This window comes from Myodes glareolus, chromosome 4, assembly GCF_982192425.1.
Source record: "Myodes glareolus chromosome 4, mMyoGla1.1, whole genome shotgun sequence".
Classification (NCBI taxonomy): domain Eukaryota; kingdom Metazoa; phylum Chordata; class Mammalia; order Rodentia; family Cricetidae; genus Myodes; species Myodes glareolus.
The window spans coordinates 20,945,442-20,965,834 of NC_142029.1; the positions used below are offsets into that span (position 1 = coordinate 20,945,442).

General features: G+C 47.4%; 1 long non-coding RNA gene across 1 annotated transcript; it reads right to left on the reverse strand.

Annotated features, from left to right (window-relative positions):
- Positions 1-1,767: 1,767 nt before the first annotated feature.
- On the reverse strand, positions 1,768-6,759 carry LOC125393369 (uncharacterized). The gene is made up of 2 exons (XR_007229797.3): positions 6,559-6,759; positions 1,768-1,931 (listed from the first exon to the last, which is right to left on the reverse strand). It is a non-coding gene; the product is annotated as an uncharacterized LOC125393369 (long non-coding RNA).
- Positions 6,760-20,393: the final 13,634 nt, after the last annotated feature.

Sequence of the window (20,393 nt, forward strand, 5' to 3'; positions counted from 1 at the left end):
TAGCTTGCCAGGTTTGCAGTGGGATGGACAAGCACAAGTCACAGAGCCTCTGGGATGAGGAAGGGCCATGTGTCAGCCTGACACATATGCACAAGGAGTGTCTGTCATAGTAATGCCTGCAAAATCAAGGCCGGACATGGTCTCCTCGGACTGATGGAGTTAGGGAAAATGCCAAGGCGCTAAACTCAGAGCCGTGCGTTATGATGGTTAATACTGGTTTTCTTCAATTGGACAGGGTCTAGAACCACCTCGGAGACAAAACTCTGGGCTTGTCTGTAGGATGTTTTTAGTTTGGGTTGACAAAGCTGGAAAGACCCGCCCTAACTGTGCATGGCGCCATCTCATGGGATGTATTCATGGACTAAAGAAAAAGGAGACAGTACGCTGAGCATCACATTCATCTCTGTCTGCTTCTTCAGTGTAGATGCCACGTGGCCCACTGCCTAGGCTCCTGCCGCCTTGTCTCCCTTGCCATGATGCACTGTACCCTTGAACTGTGAGGCGGAATAAATCCTTCCTTCCTCCAGGTGCTTTGGTTGGGTGTTTTGTCACAGCAAGGAGGAAAGTAGCCAGTAGATGCATTGAGTTTCAAAAGTCAAAGCATGGAGTAGTACACAACACTGAACTAGAGAAACTTGAAAAGACCCGTCTGCTTTCTCGGGGGTGGCTGCCAATCAGGAGGCTGCCTGGTAGAGCAGAAAGGACAGCTGATCACGACTCAGGAGCCCCAGTCCATCCTCACTCCACACAAGCTGTGAGCTCAGCTTGTACTCTTTGGACCTCAGCTTCCTCTCCTGTAAAATGAATGGACCATCTGGTCTGGAGATGTGGCTCAGGGCTTAAGAACACTGCCTGCTTTTCCAAAGGACCTGGGTTCAATTCCCAGCACCCACATGGCAGTTCACAACTGTCTGTAACTCCTGTAACTCCAGCCTAGGAGGTCCAGCGCCCTCTCCTGTCCTCTTTGGGTACCAGGCATGCGCAGACACACGTGGGAAAAACAGTCATACATACAAAAATGAATGAATGCATGTAGAAGACTGGACTATGAGACAATCCTCATGGCTTATCTCAACCTCAGGGTACATGTTCACATTTTATCCGTGTAATAAAGATTTGGCTTTTTCTTTTCAATTTGAAAATTTTATTGAGTCATAGAAAGGTAAATTAACTGGGCGGTGTTGGCACACGCCTTTAATCCCTGCACTCATGAGGCAGAGACAAGTGGATCTCTGTGAGTTAGAAGCCAGCCTGGTCTACAAAGCGAATTCCAGGACAGGCTCCAAAGCTACAGAGAAACTCTGTGTAATAAAAAAAGGTAGATTAAAGTAAGAAAATAATGGGCAGTGAAAATATTCTAAATGGAAATTCAAATATTGACTCATTGAATGTAATACAAATACTTTAAGAATCCTAAGTGAACAATAAATTTTTAGAACTAATATATGTATAATATATATTATATCTATACATAGAAACCCTGTCTTGAAAAACCAAAAGAAAAAAATGGAATTGAGTCAAGTATCTGAATATAAGAAAAATGTAGAACATTGAGCAATTAAACTGCTAATAATTTCAAGAATGTAAATTAAAATTATTAATAGATTCTCAGATTGTAAAATAGCTGTTCTGTTCTGTTTTGTTTGCTTGTTTGTTTGTCTGAGTTTTGCTGTGCTGGGGACAGAATCCAAACTTGTGTATACCAGGCAGTGACTAAACTCCAAGCTGGGCTCTGTAGCTTTAGGATCAGTTAATGAGATCCGGGAGTGCGTCAGAAGGGTTTAATGTGGACCACATGTGCACAAGAAGAAACATAACGGTCACTTTAAATCAGACAACTGCCTGACTAGCCTCAGTTCCTCGGTAGCCTCGGTCCCTGGGAAGCTTTCTTTGTGGTGGTTCATTATGGGATGGCACACATTCTGAAGGCCCTGTAAGAAAAAAAAGATATGTTCAGAAAGAGGCAGGGAGGGAAGAGGGAGCTTTTCAGAACAGTTAGTGTTTGAACTTGGAAAAGTTAAGAACTTAGAAGTCTGTGTGTGTGTTACACACATGCTCACATGGATGTGTGGAGGCCAGAGGACAGCCTTGGCTATCATTATCCCCCTGTTTGGAGACATGGCTTCTCATTGGTCTGAAGCTTGCCATTAGGCTAGGCTGGGTAGCTATTGAGCCCCAGGGATCTGCCTGTCTCCTTTTCTCCAGTGCTGGGATAATAAATATGTATTGCTATGTCTGGTGTTCTTGTTCTTGTTCTTGTTCTTGTTCTTGTTCTTGTTCTTGTTCTTGTTCTTGTTCTTGTTCTTGTTCTTGTTCTTGTTCTTGTTCTTCTTCTTCTTCCTCCTCCTCCTCCTCTTCCTCCCCCTTTCTCCTCCCTCACTTCCTCTTCCTCCTCTTCCTCCTCTTCCTCCTCCTCCTCCTCCTTTTACATGAATACTGGGGATGTTAGGTCTGATTTCTTCTTTTCTTCTTCCTCCTCTTTTTCCTCCCTTTCCCTTCCTCCTCCTTTTTTAATGTGAATACTGGGGAACTGAACCCAGGCCCTCATGCTTGCAAGCAAGCATTTATCACTGAGCTGTCTCCCCAGCCCAGACTTGGAAATATTTACCATAAAGAAGAAAATCCAGGAAAGGAAGCTAATAGCAGTGGTTCTAATACCCAGAAAATAACAGGTAGGAAGCTAAATCAGGGTGATCTTGAGCTCTGATTTCTGCATCTGGACAAACTGGGTCAATGTGAGTTTGACATGTGACTCTGCCTCAGTGGAACCAGAATAGGAGGGTCTTGAGCAGAGGAAACAGACTGTAGCTAGAGGTGCTGACCATAGCCAGGAGATCATCCTAAGATATAGATGGAGGTTTTGTGTAGGGTGCTGGGGTTCCAGAACACACTGATATTTCCTCCAATTCAGAGAACTGAGGCTGTGAAGGAACAGAATCTGTAGTATGAGGGCCGGCTTGTTGGGGTATCTGTCCCGCCCAGTACCCCACAGCAGGCAGGCCCCAAAGAAAATCACATACGGGACTCCATAAGATTATAAACTGAATGGCCCATTAGGTCAGGCTACTTATTAGCTCTTATAACTTATGTTACCCCATTATTCTTATCTACGTTAGCCACATGGGCTCATTACCTTTCTCAGTGTGACAGCTTACATGTTGCTTCTTCCGTGGTCTGCACAGGAATGGCTGAGAGAGAGCTTCTGCTTCCAGAATACTCCAAGTCTCTTTGCTCCACCCCTACTTCCTGTCTGGCTTTCCCGCCTATACTGCCTGCTGGCCAATCAGCGTTTTATTAAAATATAATTGACAGAATACAGATAATTCTCCCGCACCAACAGAAGCCATTGAACAGATCAGAGGATTAGGGTGACGAGAGGCAATAGGATAGGGTAGACTGGTTACCTCTGGTAATGTCACATTAATTATGTGGCCACTGCTGTAGTGTGCTTGACCAGTTATTAAAGGACAAGCAACAAAACAACACAGAGACAGGGGGTGACAGTTTGAGGCCTTGTGGCAAGGTTGAGGCCTTGGCAATCTGAATATGGGGCAACTGATCAGGGTGGGAGCCACAAGTCAGCAGAGCCCAGAGTTGACAGCTTCGGTGCTGTCTGCCCACTTTGTGTGTTAGATCATTGGGCCCCACAGTACCGAAATATTGCTGAGATCTTTCTTCTTCCCCCATCAGTCAGCTCCAGCACCACATAAGACACACCACCAGTGCTCAATAAACATCACGTCAAGAGACTATGTGAATGAGCAAGGCACAGCTGGAGCTCAATAAACAGTGATTGACTCAATTAATTAATGGGAAATTGACAGCCTTTCATTCTGATTTCTCACAGTTAAAATTATGAGAAAGGAAACTTGCAATGGAGAAAAGATGGAGGTAATGTGAACAAAGGCTGCAAGAACTGTATCAAGGAGGAAAATAGTTGGAAAGGGATAGGAGAAAAGCAAAATGTAATGCTGATCAGTAAGACAGACCATTAAGACTGTTCTCTAGGAATAGTGCCTTATTCACCCATCCAACTAATCATCCTTCTACCTGACTGTCCATCAATTCACCCATCCACCCACCAATCTACCCACCCACCCATGCATCCATCCATTATTCATCCATGTATCCATCCACCCACCCACCCACCCATCCATTCATCTATCCATCCAACTACCAATCCATCTATCCATCCACTCATCCATCCACTCATCCACCCACCCATCCACCCACCCACCCATGCATGCATGCATGCATCCATCCATCCATTTACCAACCCATATGTACATATGTACATAAACACACACACACATCTAACTGTTCAACCATTTTGCCCTTAGTTCATTCCTTTATTGCCTTTTGTTTTGTTTTGTTTTGAGACTTTACCACTGTATCAACTTGTGCTGAAAAGTATAAGGAACATACAAGACGTGAACCCCAACTATAAAATCCAGGATCTACATTTTTTAATTACAGAGGATACACTAAAGAAAATACTTCTGTGGCTCCAAGCATAGAGAGAGAGAGAGTTCCCTTCTCACCAAACTATCATCAATTCTGCACACAACAGCTGGGTATCTTCTAAGATAAGTCAATTCTGTCACTACCTGATAGATCAGGTCCCACAGGTTAGAACCCAGTCCTGGAGGCACCCCCTACTTTGAATGAGTTGTAAGCACAGGGTTTGTGACCTGAGCTTCTGATCAAGGGTCGATCCAGCAGGGCTCACTGTGAAGTTCTTAGAGACTACTGGTTCCAGTCATCTCATTAGCATACCAGACTATGCATCTTTCCAAGGCCTTAGAAGTAGTATTCGGGACATGGGGAGACAGACCAAATATACAGTTTATAACATTATAATACCGAAGACAGCTGATAAAAAGAACACTTCTCAAAAAAGGATTAGCAGTATAAGGGGCTGGAGAGCTGGCTCAGAGGTTAAGAGCACTGGCTGCTCTTCCAGACCTGGATTCTATATCCAGCACCGACACAGCAGCTCACAACTGTCCCCAACTCCAGTTCCAGGGGATCTGATACCTCTTCTGTTCTTGGTGATACAGACATAGACAAAACACCCAAATACTTATTTAAAAGTTTTTTTTTAAATAGCAAGATGCATGGTGATTTAAGCTCACACAACTGTACTTTCTGAGGCTACTGGACCTGGATTGTAGGGGAGCTTGGAGTGGTATCAGAAACATTCTCTTGTCTGGGGGTGCCCGGTGAGTGTCTCACTGTGAGTGGGGATCTGAGGGCACTGGGTACTAACTTGATCACCTGTTCTGCTTCACTGTGCTGGTCCTCAGTCTTTACACATGGCATAGGAGTCACCACAGAGTGACCAAAGCCAGGCCCATGAAGGCTGCCGCCAAAGTCCTTTCAGCAAGTACAGCTGCTCCCTAGTGCTTGCACAAAAGCAGCCCGTGCCCGGCCCCACCCATGCCCTCCCTGCCCATGTGCCTCCCCGCCAACAGTTTCTGTTCCCTAAAGCAGCAGCTTTCTTAAACCCCATTATCTCTGACCACCATTGGGAAACTGCTCTTTTATAAACTTTTTGATAGCCTTCACCACCAGAAGGGCTCAGGCACTGGTCCAGTGAGTGGGCTAGGCAGAGGTCATTCTGATGGTAGAATCTTCTTCTGCATTCCTTCCCACGGTGAGCCTTTGACACCTAGTTTAACTCTGTGTGGCACACCTTCTCTTCCTTTAGGGTAAATTCTCTTCCAGTAGACTCCTGGGTTCTTCCTGTGAAAAAATTCCTGCTGGGCCTGTCCTGATTGCTCATTAACCATTTTTGACCCACCTATGGCCAGAACTTAGGCTCAAAGCAAAACCTTTTACACTATTTAAGGATGGGTGAATTGAATTGTGTGAATTCTGATCTAAGCCATAATTGGTTGGAGTATGGAACACTTTGTTGAAGGTACTGGAGCTTGATTTAATCCGAGAAAGGTAGAGTGTGGTACAATGATCAATTTGATACCTGCTGTATGTGCTGTATACGGCACACATACTAGGTAAAATGATTGCTAGATAAGCATGCAGCCTTGATTTTGAACCCTCAGCACCCATGTTAAAATCTGGGTATGGGAGCACTTGCCTATATAATCCTAGAAGTGGGGGGTGAAGACAGGTGAACATCATGGGCTAGGTAGTCTAGCTGAAAACTACAAGCTCCAGATTCAGGGAGAAATCTTTTCTAAAAACAAAATACAAAAAAAACCAGAAGTGATTGAGAAAGACATCCCAGGCTAAACCTCCAGCCTCTTTATGTAGTTGCATGGGTGAGTACCCTTGCATACACATTTATACACCTGCACACACACACACACATACACACAGCACACACACACACACACACGGGGTGGGGGAGGAGGGGAGGAGGGAGAGAGAGAGAGAGAGAGAGAGAGAGAGAGAGAGAGAGAAACTAGCAGGGTTAGGCTCTCCCCCTAGATTACCAGTCCAGCTGCTGCCCTTCCTCCACTACCCTACATAGTCCCTTAGTGTGTTTTCATAAGATTGGGCCGGAAGCTCATTGAGGGCAGAGATGAGACCTACCCTGGACATAGCTTTGCCCGAGCACCACACACAAGCGGTCTTCTCAGCTTCTCCCCATGGCTGGTAATGATGAGTGCTGATGATGATGAATCTGTGGTGGTGCTGCCCAGACGCCCATCTCTGTCAGGGTTCGACTTCACAGCAGCAGAGAAAGGGTTAGTGGCTCCCCAAGGCATCTTTATATGTGATGGATTATTAGAGGACTCCTGACCGTTTCAAAACGCACATATTCATCAGTATTACCCAAGCCCCACGAGAGCCCTCAGCCACAAGATTCTCCTAAATGCTTTTCCTAAATGCAGACTCTGTCTTTGGCTTTCCTGCTGACATCAACCACAGAGAGAAGGCTGTCTTTGACTGTTTGTTGCCCTTGACGATTGAGATACCTGTTTGCAGATCTACTGATTTCCTAGGGGTCTATTTTCCAGTTCAACAAAGTATGGCGTGTACACAGCTCAATTTCACAGGAACGTATTTCCAAATCCAGCCCTTCAGGTTAGGTAGGGAGTACTGAGGTTTGTAGTTGAGGCAAATGGGGTGTGTCTTACATCTTCCCTATTCCATGAGCACACACCTGCAACCCCCCCCCCCCGCCGTATTCTACCCCATGCCAGGCAGAAAACATAGTCCTACTGCCCAGATTGTGCACTTGTGTGTGTCTGTATCTTTCTGTGTATGTCTGCCTATATGTGTGTGTGTGTGTGTGTGTATCTGCGTCTACTTGTCTGTGTGTATCTCTGTGTGCCTGTCTGTCTCTGTGTGTGTTACATACATACAGACACACACACACATACACATACATGTTAACAACAAGTGTCCTCCAACTTATTATTATTTTCTTTTTTGAGACAGAGCCTCTCACTCAACCTAGGCCTCACCAATTCCACGAGATTGCCTATCCAGCAAGCTGGGGGATCCTCCTGTCTCTGTCCCCCGAGGGCAGGGATCACAGGCTCACGCTGCTGCAGCTGCTCTTCTCCACGGGTGCTGGGTGGATGCTCAGATCCTCCTGCCTGCACTCACAGACCGAGTCACCTCCCAAGTCCTTAGCTATGTGCTTTCTGTAGTTAGTAATAAATCATCACCACAGACTGAGCACTCTGCTCCGGGGGAAGACCAGAGAAGAGCATCCTGACTCCACCCTCCACTAGAGACCACTGAGGTATGAGGCTATCAGGTAGCAGGTAATTAAGTGCTTGATTTTGAGGCAAAGAACAGGATAAAAACACCTGGGAATGTTAGAGGTAAATATAGACTTCCCTTCTCAGGAAAGCTTTGTGCAAGGTGACATGGGGGCCAATGGGATGAAACCTGGGCCTTCTAGGGGGCTGGAAAATGAATTCAAAGACAAACCAGGCTTTAGCCAGGTCTAAGCCCGTTTTTTACTATCTAGAGATCAGCTTGAACCTTCCCAGTTCCTGCTTCCTCACCCACCACACACGACCAACCCATATGACCTTCTAGTGTAAAGTCTTTGTGGTCTTCAAAACTGGCTGTGTACAGATAAAATTTTATCTAAGTCTGGGGAGATAATTTAATTGGTAAAGGGCTTGCCACATAAGCAGGAGGACTTGAGTTCAATCCCCAGAAGTCATGTATTAAAAGAAAAAATTCAGGCATAGTTGTGTGTGCTTGTGAACCCAGTGCCAAGGCGGTGGAGAAAGGTGGCTCCCTGGGGCTTAGTAGCCAACCGGCCTAACCCAAGCAGCAAGCTCTGGGCCAATAAGAGACCCTGACTCAAAAGACAAGGTGGATGGCACCTGAGGAATGACACTTGAGGTTGGCTTCTGACATACACACACACACACACACACACACACAGAGACAGAGAGATATTTATTAAAAGGGGGCAGCTGGTGCCTCAGAGGTCATTTATTCCCACCTCTATTGCAAAATGAACTCTGGGATGGATAAGCAGGAAAAGATAGAGGCCCAGACTCTAGCTTGCAGCTGCCTCAATTCCTGCCACAAGCTTAGTCTCTCCTGGCCCTAGACTTGGACCCAACCATGGCCTCCCGCCCTGCTGACCAGAGGGTGCAGGGTGGAAGAGCAAGAAGTCTCTCTCGTGTCTGATGCAGTGCCCGAGAACATTAGAAGCAGAAAAGGAGCCGAGCGTCCTCATCCAGCTGGAAGATCAAAAGCCACGAGACACAGAAAGTGTATTCTTTTGTCAGGGTTGTCTGCAAAGGCCATTTGGCAGAACTGACTGAGTGGCAGGGGTTGATGCCAACCAAGCAAGACTTCAGCCAACATGAGGGTGGCAGGTGACAACCACCCAGGACTCAGGGCAGAGGCAGCTCTGTTTGCCATCTGCCATGCTTTGGCCTTTTGGTCAGGCACCATGGGGTGCCGCCCTTGTGCCTAGTCCATGCCAAAAAGCAGAAAATGATGGCAGATGCTCAAGATGGCCCTGGGCAGGATGAGAGGGCACAGCTCAGTTTCGATCTGGTGTCTGCTAGAATGGGGACAGCGGGGGTGAGGGGGGGGGGGGCGAGCAGATCTGAGAAGCTGGCTTGGGCCCTTCTGAGAAGCCAAGGACAAGGCCCTGGGGGCAACCACCAAATCCAGGAGACTGAGCAGAGAGAGAGGAGTCTTGTTCATTCCTCAATCCCAGCTCCCAATTTACAGATGAAAAATCTGAGCCTCATTCAGTGCTTTTTAGCAGCAAAACAGAAGCTACAATTGTGTGTCCTACTTTTCAGCCCAGGCCCGTTTCTACCATCAAATACCTTTGTGTATTTGGGGGGTGGTTCACAAGTGTATATATTCATGTGGGAGTCGGAGGTCAAGATCAGGAGTCTCCTTCAATCACTTTCTGTCTTATAAGACAAGATCTCTCAATGAATCTGGAACTTTCTGTTACAGCTAGATAAGCTGGCCAGGAAGCCCAGGGGTCCTCCTGTCTCTGCCTCCCTAACACTGGAACTGCAAGTGCACACGGCCATGCCTGGCTTTTTACATAGGTTCAGGAGATCAAAATCTGGTCCTCATGCTTACACAGCAAACACTGTACCAATTGTGCCACATCCCCAGCCCCAGAAAATACCTACCTTCCCTAAAAAGGGCAGGGACTGGACCGTAATGCAGAATGTAGCGATTATAACAGTACCTGGCACAAGGGTTGTTTTGCAGGTTCAGTGAGTATCTACACTACATAAGTCTCCTTCCCCAGAAATGGGATCCAGCGCTTGCCTGCTGCTCCACTTTTTGGTGCAGACTGATTTCTTGTGTGTGGATGGAAAGCAGGCTCAGACTGGTCATTGAACAACTCACCATAAAAACGTCTGCCTTTGTATTAGCCAAGAGAGAGTAGATGCCATGTGGCTAACCTCTCTCTCTCTCTCTCTCTCTCTCTCTCTCTCTCTCTCTCTCTCTCTGTGTGTGTGTGTGTGTGTGTGTGTGTGTGTGTTGGTTTTCTGAGACAGGGTTTCTTTGTGTAGTCCTGGCTGTCCTGGAACTCCTCTGTAGATCAGGCTGGCCTTGAACTCAGAGAGATCCACCTGCCTCTGCTTCCCGAGTACTCAATTTAAAGACATGCACCACCACTACCTGAGAATAATTTTTTGTTACGTGGCTAGCTACATAACCATATACACAGCTCAGAAACAAAACAACCCATCTCCTATGTCCTGTCTTCCCCATAGGGGTGGCGTAGGCAGCAGCCGGGAAGGCCTCGCAAACATACCAGCCTCCCAAGTGCACTGGAGCGATGTCAATCCACGGTGGATGCTTCTAACCGAAAGCAACAAGTCACAGCTCCAAGCGTCCTCCTTGTATCCTGGCTGCCTGTCCTAGTGGCAGATGCGGCTCTGGGCTCTGGGCCCCAGGACCAGGCTGCTGCCTTCACAGGCCGGTTCTATCACTTTCCTGCTTGGTGCCCTTGCTCTGGCTGAATTGAATCTAGAGTCCTCTCCCAGCCGGCTGCTTCCTAATAAGGGTAGTCACTCTGTTCCACTTTCCTTTCCTGTTTAAAGCCACTGATTGGCCGTCAAGAGTAGCTCTTTTTAAATTGCACAATGACATTTTCTCCCTCGGAACAACCTCGAGGGCAATGTTCAAGTACTTCCTCAGTTTACCTGAAGTACTCGATACAGACCTGTTAGTCAATTGATTGACTGGCTAGGTGATCAAAAGTCCACCCCATGAGCTCAGAATAGCACTCCAGGGTAGTCCCCAGTACAGTAGAACTGGTCCTGAAGTTGTAGCATCTAGGGGGAAGAGAATCCTAAATTCCAAAGCTCTCATCCCAGTCGCTTTTTATTTTCGTGGGGGAGGGGCAAACATGTGCCAAGTCGTTGGGAGGCCATGTTGGTCAGAGGTTGCAGTATCATGGCCTGGCAGCTTTCTCCAAGCTCAGCAACATGGACTCCTTGCCCAGCAAGGTTTCCTGCCCTCTACTTGCTGTTATTTGGAGGATGTCTCTAGGTCCCAATGCCCGACTTATCTCAAGGATGACCTCGACATAGTTACCTGCAAATACTCTTCCCCTGATGGTAATTAAGTACCCAGCTTTATGATAGGCGTGTGCTGTTGAATGCAAACTATTGATTCCCCAGCTACTGCCCCCAAACATATATTCCATATACTCTGAACTGTCTCACTGAAGTCATCTCCCGGAGAGCTATCTACAGCTGTCCAAACCCTGTTCTCCACTCCTGCTCCCTCCAACTCGTGGACCGGTGGCCAATGATCCTGTGGAAGAAGCCGACTGACACCAAGCCACACGTGAGCCTTCTACCTTGTTTGAGACTGAGCCCCTTCAGTATCTGTAAATGAGTACACAGCACACGAGGCTAGCCGGCTCCTGACTTGACTTCCCTTCTCGCTGTAGGAGCTCTGGGACTACAGACACAGGCTAGCATGCTCAGCTTTGTGTGGGTCCTGGGAATTCAGATTCAGGCCCTCATGCTTGTACAGCAAATGGTTTTCCCACTGAGCCATCTCCCCATCTCTCTTATTATTTTTTATCTTTTTGTTTTGTGTTTTGAGATGGAAGGGGGTCTTGCTTTGTAGTTCAGGCCAGCCTGAAAGTTACTATGTAGCTCTAATGACCTTGAACTCACTATCTTGTAGACCCAACCTCCTTAATAAGATCAAAGTAACAGCAGCCCCTTTTATTCCTTGGGGGCACATTTGGATCCAAACTGTGCCTTGGAAGGAACAAGATAGATCCTGATCCATCAGCACCAGAAAGCCATCTCCTGTGAAAGCAGGTATTGCCTTGATGGATTCTGCCAGGCAGGGACTGTGGCCAGCTCTCCAATCGATACTGCTCAGCAGAGGCCTTTGGAGAGCAGAGCAGAGCAGAGGAAAAGAGAAAGGTCGTTTGCTTAATAAATGGACTTTTGCTGCAGAGGGTCTGTCCTTTCCTCTCCCCTCTCCCTCTCTCTCCTGGTGCTCGCTCACTGCTTGCACTCTTTCTCTCTCTCTCTCTCTCCCTCCCTCTTTCCCTCCCTCTCTCACTCTCTCTCTTTTTCTCAGTTGTGTTATTCTAGCTCTTCTCTCCTCCTCTCTCTCCACCCTCCCTCCTTCCCCCCTCAACATGCTAAAAGATATTGCATATTTTTAACTTATTTTTTATTGCCGAAACAGTAGTTCCACCTGCCATAAATACTGTGGGGAAGAAGATAGGGTAGGCAACGGGGGATGGATGTGGATGGGTATATAGTAAGAACTAAGTACATGCTATTTGAGCCTGACTGTTTGTTCCTGTAAAGGACCCTTTTCTTCATCTGGTTTTCCTAAAGCCATTAGGATGGGGCAAATCGAATGCCAACCAAAGATTCCTAATAATGCCGCATTCTTTCAATTCCAGCTTTCCCCTCTCTTCCTGGCTTGCGGAGTCAGGCTCTTGTGTCCTGCCTATTGAACATTCCCGTAGTTTAACAACACTGTCACAGGGGTAGCAGATTGGGGTGTCCTCTGTGAGCTGTTGTATTTGGGGTTTCCATAATCAGTGCTGAGACCCTGTCCTCTACTACGCCCTCCTTTAACACCTGGGGGAACTGAGGTTCTGTAGGACTGATCAACTGGCTCAAGGTGACAGAATGGATTAGTAAAGAGTCAGGGTGAAGGGGAGCAAAGGGCACAGGTTTAACTGGGTCCAGAGAAACGTTATTTGGGCTAGAGTATCCTGGTGGTTGTCTTTAGCTAGGGGGCAGGGAGGTACAGAACACCCCAAGATCAGAGTCTCCAAGGGCCCCTTTGCCACACTAACCTCTAATTTCTGGTTTTGTCTATAGAAAAAGAGAATAGAGACGTCTCCCTCTTTGTAGGTAAATTAACTTTCTCTTGTGGTATATGAGCATGTGGGAGGGGATTTTATGCTCAAACCATAACAACCTTTATTATAAATCAATTCATATTCATAGGCTTTGAGGGTTAGGATGTGGGCATGTCCTCTGGGAGGGGTGAGTCAGCTATGGCACCAAGTAGCCTAAAGTAGACTGTTTCAAAGTATGTGTTCGGCTACCATGCTCAGCGAGTCCACTGGAGAACGCTGGGTATGAAGAAAGAAAGCAGGCTCAGAGGGAGCGACTGACACGAAACCTTCAGAAAAACGGGGGAGTTTTAGGTTCCTGAGCACAGCTGTATGTCATGGGGTCCTGAGGTGGGAAAGCAACTGAAATAGGAAGGATGGTGGCCATAAGCAGCCATAGTGAGACCCTGAAGGGAGAAAGAGCCGCCCTCTCTAGTCTCAGACCATTAGAGGAAAAACAGCGTCACGGCCATAGGCAGCTGGGAAGGGCCTCCAAGGGGAGACATGGGAGCCTCTGGGCCCTCAGTTCTCTCAGACGCTCTGGAACAAAGGGAGTGCTGTCTCATAGGTTTCAGGGGGTGGAACTGGGGTGCGGTAAGTTTTGTACCATATGACCTAGCCTGGCCTAGTCTATGTGCCAAGCCGTCACAGAGGCAGGCACCAGGCTAGACCATAAACTTATCCCAAAGCCGTATGGGGACACGGAGGAGCTTCAAGTCCACAGTACTGCTTACCAATTCTCTGACCCAGAGGATTACTGCAGGGGGTATGCCTTGATTTGGGGGATGTGGGGGAAGTGAATTAGAATGTTTATGTTCTAACAGGGTCTTCCACCCTAGAGTTGGGGGTAGGTCTTTATGGTGTGGCCGGCAGTGTTGGCTGCTAAATAGAGAATGATTTCTCTGCACCACCATCAAATGTCTTCCTCTCTTTTCATCTCCTACTGGAGCCAACCCACAAAGGAAACTAACAGAAAGCCAGTAGAGCGACCTAAGAGCATTTAAAGAACAACACATGAAACCAAACAGCAACCTGAATACCTCAGCCCGGAAGAGAGGCATCCAACACTGTGCACAAAAGCAGAAAGAAGACTTGTTATCCGGGCACTGAGAGAGAAACCCTCAGGAAGTCCCGCTCGGAGAAGCATGTCTATTGTAAACACTGTAGTTTCTCTGGCTCCCGGGAACTAGTGCACAGAGCTCTGCATCCAGGTAGCCAAGGGTATAACTATAATATTAATAACCAGCACGGCCTGGACACCAGTTGTCAGAGTGGACCCTTCTAGGTCTAGACATGGGCTGGTGACTCTGGGGACATCTGGATCTCCAGAAGGGTTGGCTGGATTGCTGGGGTGTGACAGAGCTCCAGGCCACTGACTTTATGACAGAGACTGACTGTTTGACGCCAGGGTACCTGCTCTGATGCACATGGGCTGAACAATAGGTATCGATGGTGCCATCTTAGATGAGGTACAAGGGTCAAAAGGTTGAAGACAGCTCTCTGAAACCTGTGGCTAGGCCATGGAGCATCTACTTAGGAAGCAAAAGATGCTGGGATTGCAGATTTGATTTCAGCCAGGAAACCTCTGAGTGGATTTTATCCAGAAGCTTAGAGCAAAGCACCGGCTCTCCAGCTAACTTAGCAGGGAATCTCAGGGCAGCTTCCTCCTCCCCAGGGAGCCCTGAGTCTGACTCAAAACACCAGTAAAGTTTCATCAGCAGTGCCCAGATCTGAGGCCTCCTCCACAGCACATACAGGGTAGCATTTGAAGCAGGGCATCCTTGCCCAACAGAGAGAGGATGGAATGTTCAGATTCTGCCAACTGGAGGGACTCAGAGTAGAACATTTCAACGTGGCGGCAGGAAAGGCCTGGAAGGAATCAGACCAGTTAGCTACTGGTGGGTATTTATGGAACACTTGGCATGTGACATGTTAGTGAGTATGAAGGTCAGCTGAGGTCAAATGGGGAGACTCCCTCACAGTCTGCTTCCTGGGCTGTCACTGTGCTGCTACCAGCCTCACTGCTGTGCTGGGTTTGGGTCTCTCTCTCTCTCTCTCTCTCTCTCTCTCTTTCTCTCATTTAATTTTAACTTTTGCGTGCATGTGTACATGTCCAAGCACATACACAAATGAGTGTGCAGAGAACGTCTTTCTCATACGCACTCCACGATGTTTTTTGAGGCAGGGTCGCTCACTGAACCTGGAGCTCACTGATTTGGCCCCACTGCTGGCCAGCAAGCCCCAGGGAGTCTCCCATTCTCTGCCACCATGTCTGGGTTTATGATGTAGGTTCTGGAAGTTGAGCTCAGACCTTGACACTGGCACTGCAAGCACTTTGCTAAGGGAGTCATCTCTCCTGCTCCAACTGTCCTAGTAGTAACTGGGGCAGGGGAGGTTTCATTGGTAAGAAAAAACAGTTGGGCAAACCACTGACTTCATATATCCAAGAGAAGAAACTGAGGCACAGAAGAGCAATGACTAGATGTCACTAAATGGGTGAGGCTTCTTCATAGTCAGCCCAACACACTTAGGCCCTCCCATCTCCTTATCATGTACCAAGTATCCAGCACTCTGCTAGGCTGAGGGGCATGAGAAAAAAATAAAAACATTGGACACACACACACACACACACATACACACATACACATACACACACACACACACACACACACACACACACACAGAGAGAGAGAGAGAGAGAGAGAGAGAGAGAGAGAGAGAGAGAGAGAGAGAGAGAGATTGGCGTACCATCATCTAAGCCACTGCAACCAGATTATTTTTCCTGTCTACCACAAGGTTCTTTGGCTGCATGCCCCTGCCGCCATGATATTCTAATGGAGCTACCATAGACGGAGCCCTCTGATGCCCTGAGCCGGAATGGAACCTTCCTCCTTTAGTTGTTCCTGTCAGACATTTGGACACAGCAATGAGAAGCTGACTGACATAAGGATTTTGTGGATGTGATTAAGTTTAGGGTCTCAAGACAAGGCCATTCTGGATTATTCAGATTAATCCAGGACTTGGTGTTCTTAGAAGAGACACACAGAGGAGAGACACCTAGAGAAGGGACATGTGACAATGGTGGCAAATACTAGAGTGAAGCAGCCCCCACAGAATGCCAGCAGCCAGGAAAGATGCCACCCTAGAGCCTGCTGAGGGCATGCCCCTCTGATAGCACTGTAACAGCAGACGTCAGGCTTCTAGAACCTGGAGAGAACCAATCTCTGACCCGTCATCTTCCACAGAGTCGCTATGGAGTCTTCACCTCCCGTGTCACCACGAGCCCACTGGGACTACAAGTATGCTTGTGCTCCATGCTGTCCAGACTTATGCAATTGCTGGGGATTCAAACTCAGGTCCTCATCCTCGCATGGCATGGTTTTCTTAGGATAAAGTCTGAGAAATGAATTGCTGGGTCAAGAAGTAGATTTTGGCTCACATTATTTCCAACACATGTCTTCAGAAAGCCTGTAGGACGTTCCCCTGTCGGCCATGAGAGCACCTGCTTAGAAAGGGGAATTTCAAAACATTTATCATCTGCCCATGATAAGTTTTCAGATGGTTTTTTGATTGTTTTAATCAATCAAATTGTTTTAACAATTTCTTTGATTGTTAATTACAGTAGCTTGGAGCCCTGGTGGGCAGCGTTCCACAGAGGCAGAGAGAGCTGTCAGCCATTCTGTCATTTGCGCATCCCACCCCAGTTATGGAGCTACCTGGACCTTATAGCAGACCCCTGCTTTTCCTGTCCCCACCGGGATAGGCCAAATGTGGCCTTCTCTAGTCCAAGTTGCCTTTGGTTTGCACCCGCAGATGAAGGTGCTTTTATCCCAAGGTCCCAAACCTGCCAGCCCTCCGAGCTAGGAGAGTGAGGTCCAGCTGTGTAATCACTCCACAGCTGGCTGGGCCTGGGCACCTGGACCCTGTTCTCACGGAGCGATTGAAAAGGATCACCTGTTTCTGACCAAAGCACAGAAGAAAAGAAATGAAGGGTGTGGAAACATGTGAATGACAAACGATGTTGAGGAGATTCGGATGAACTTCAGAGTCAGAACAAGGCTTCTAAGCCTATTCTTCATCATGTGACCAGGAGACTAAGCAGTTGCTCTCAGGAGCCTTCCTGGAATACCACCCTGGGGTCCTCACAGTTGGGAGGCCTCAGGTAGACATGTTCTCTGCACTTTGGTGAGGAGGAAGAACTTTCTAGAAAGAAGGAGGGTAAGAGGCAGATGGAGAATGGGTGAAAGGGGGGAGGCTGGAAATGGGAAAGGGGGAAGAGGAGGAAGAGGAAGAGCAACGAGGCAGGTTGGCGCACATACTGAACATGTTTGCCAGTGAGCGTCAGCTCTGAACACACAGCCCAGTTCTGGTGCTCCCTTGTTTCCCAGGAGCCCTCAGGGAAGAAAGGGAGGCTGGGTTCCACCAAGAACAGCAGATCCTAATCAAAATGTTACCATGCTTCCTCTTCCCATGGTCTTGTTCTTCCTTCCTTTCTCTCCCCTCCCTATTGGACAGGGTGTCATGCAACCCAGGCTGACTCCAAATTCATTATGTAGCTGAAGATGACTTTAAACTTCCACGTCTACCTTAATTCCTTCTTTCCTTTTCCTTTCTCTTCTCTCTCTCTCTCTTTCCTTCCCTCTCTCCCTCCCTCTCTTCTTTCTTTCTCAATTTATCTGTCTCTCCTCCCTTCCTCCTTCCCAACCACCTTCCCTCTCTCATTTCTTCCTTTCTTTCTGTTTGTTTTAACTGTGTGCAGAAAGCATGTGTTTGGTGACACATGTGTGGACAAAGAGCAACTTTGTCTATTCGGTTCTCACCTTCTACCTATATGCAGGTCCTGGGATGGGTCTCGGAGTGTTGGCACCTTTACCTACTGAGCCATCTTGCTGGCTCTCAATGATGCATTTATGAAAAGGCCTTTCAGTTTCCAGGTCTCTCTAATTCTTCATATCAGCTGAGGGTCTCCTGAGCAGGACAACCACCCGGTCTGCAGGTGGGCCACACTTCCTACACCGAGAGCCTCCTCTCCCTTCCAGCTGCTGAGCCTCAGTCAGACTGCCCCAGGTTGATGGCTTCTGGTGGGGTCATTCGGTTCTCTGAGCTCTTACCTAGAATCCCACTAACCGTCAATAGCCCAGCTTGTTCATTGACTTTTCCTAGGAACTGGATAGGCAATGGCTGCCTGGTGGGATTCTTCAATGCTCCGGTGGAGCCCTTGCTCTTGGAACACGGGCCCCATTGCCCCCACTTACTGAATGCTTGTGCATTTCCAGTTTGTAATGATGGTGTCCTTAGATCCTGGACAAGAGGAACAGAAAAGGGAAGCAGGCACTGAGTCCTTCTCTGTGCTTACAGAGAACCCCAGAACATAGAGAAAACTGCAACCTGGGTGAATGATTTACTTAAGGTCATATGGTTACCAGGGCCCAAGAATGGGTTACTTTTGTCTTCAGAACCCCATTCAAATGTCTTCCAACCCCATGTCTAGGACCAATAAAATTTTCCTAGGCCCTATACATGTTTGCCTCTGTGGGCGGGCCCTTCCAGTAAAAGAAAATGGAAATTACATACACACACATACATACATACATACATACATGTAAACATACATATAGACACACACACATATATATAGATATAGATATAGATATAGATATAGATATAGATATAGATATAGATATAGTTGGTTTTTTTGAGACAGAGTTTCTCCATGTAGCCCTGACTGTCCTAGAATTCACTTGGTAGGCCAGTCACAGAGGTCTGCCTACCTCTGCCTTCTGCTTCTGCGTGCTGGGATTAAATGCAGGCATCACCATTGCCCAGTCAAATATAATGTTTTATAACTGCACTGGTAGAGACAAGTAATCAATTCGTTAGTCTATATTCATTGTTGTTTCTTTCATTATTACTCTTTTCATTCTCATTTTAAGAGAAACCCAAATTAAAACATCTTCCTGGCCCTTCAAGTCCAGAGGGCCACAGGTATAAGGCTAGCCATGCTTGATGAGAAGGGACCGCTGCTTTGCTACCTATTTAACATTCACACAGACACGGCTGGTTTTCCAAGTGGTTCCACACATGTGGAAGGAGCCTAGATTATTGGGAAGGAAAGGATTTCGCTATTAATAATGTAAAACACCTGCCAGCCCCGGGCCTCTCCAGCTGGGAAGCACATACAAAGGCTACCATTGATCTCCAAACAGCCAGGAAGTTAGAATTCAGGTTCCCATGAGAGCCTGATTCCTCCAAGCCTCTCTCCTTCCTCAGTCCCCGGCTCTCATTCAGCCCCGATGAAACAGACATCGTGGTCTTTCTGGCTCACGCACGTGTGTCTGCTGCTGCTGCAGAGAAGCGCTCTTCTCTTTCCTCATGAGAACACATAAAAGAGTTTTCTCATGAAGATCAAGAGGACAGGCGCTGTGCACTGGGGACAGCTCCAAGGGTTAGACGATGCTGGGAGGCTGCATTCAATTAAGAGGCTAAGTAGCTCTTTCTACGCTCGCCTTTGAAGAGCCCAGGTAATGGCTCCTTCTGTTCTAATGCAAGTAATTGCAGGTCCCAGTCTGTCTTTCTGCCAGCCTTCAGGGAGGGAGGGGCAAGCAGAGCAGGGAAGGGAATGTGGGCTGCAAATGATACCAGCTCCCACCCTGACACACCCACGCACGCACACGCACACACACACACACACACACACACACACACGAGACATTTCCACACTGTCACTTTCATCATCCTAGGAATCCTTTGCCTTCATAGGTCCTGACTGTCTGGCATAACTCAAACTTAAAATTATATGCGTATGGGGGATTGGGTTAATATGCAGCCCTGGCTAGCCTGAAACCTGCTAAGTGGTCCGGGCTATCTTTGAACTCAGGTAGACTGCCTGCCTCTACCTGAGCACGGGCATTAAAGGCGTGTGCCACCATGCCCAGTCCATATTACAGTTCACATATTACAATTGCATTTGTAGAAACACCAACAATCCAACCACGTCAGAATCCTCAACCACTCACTTCTTTACCTAGTCACTCTTCTCTTTATGTCACTTTAAAGAAATGTGCTCATGAGACATCCAGCCAGCAGTGCACACTTTTAACCCTTGAGATAGTAATGAGTATCTATAGATAGGTATCTGGAGGCATAAAGCACGGATTCCATTTTATAATGGCAGACGTCAATGCTCGAGGAGCTTAAATATTTAACCCAGAACGTAATGACTAACAAGTAGTACCACCAAAATTTGAACCCCAAGTGACCCAAGCCCCCATGAAATTCTAGTAGGGCTTCTACCCTTAAATTAATGATGAAACATTGACTCTGAGATTGCTGGCCATAAGGAGTGGGGAAATTCCTGCCTGTGAGCCTGCCTGGAGAGACTGAGATCTCGCTCTTTTCCATCAAAGGTTCAAGACACTACATAAAGGCTTGACGAGCAAGGGGAGTATATTAGTTGTCTTTCTATTGCTGTGATAAAACATCATGACCACAGAAATTTATAGAAGGAAAGACTTATTTGACTTTCAGTTCCAAAGGGATGAGTCCATCATGGCAGGCGGGGCATGGCAGCAAACAG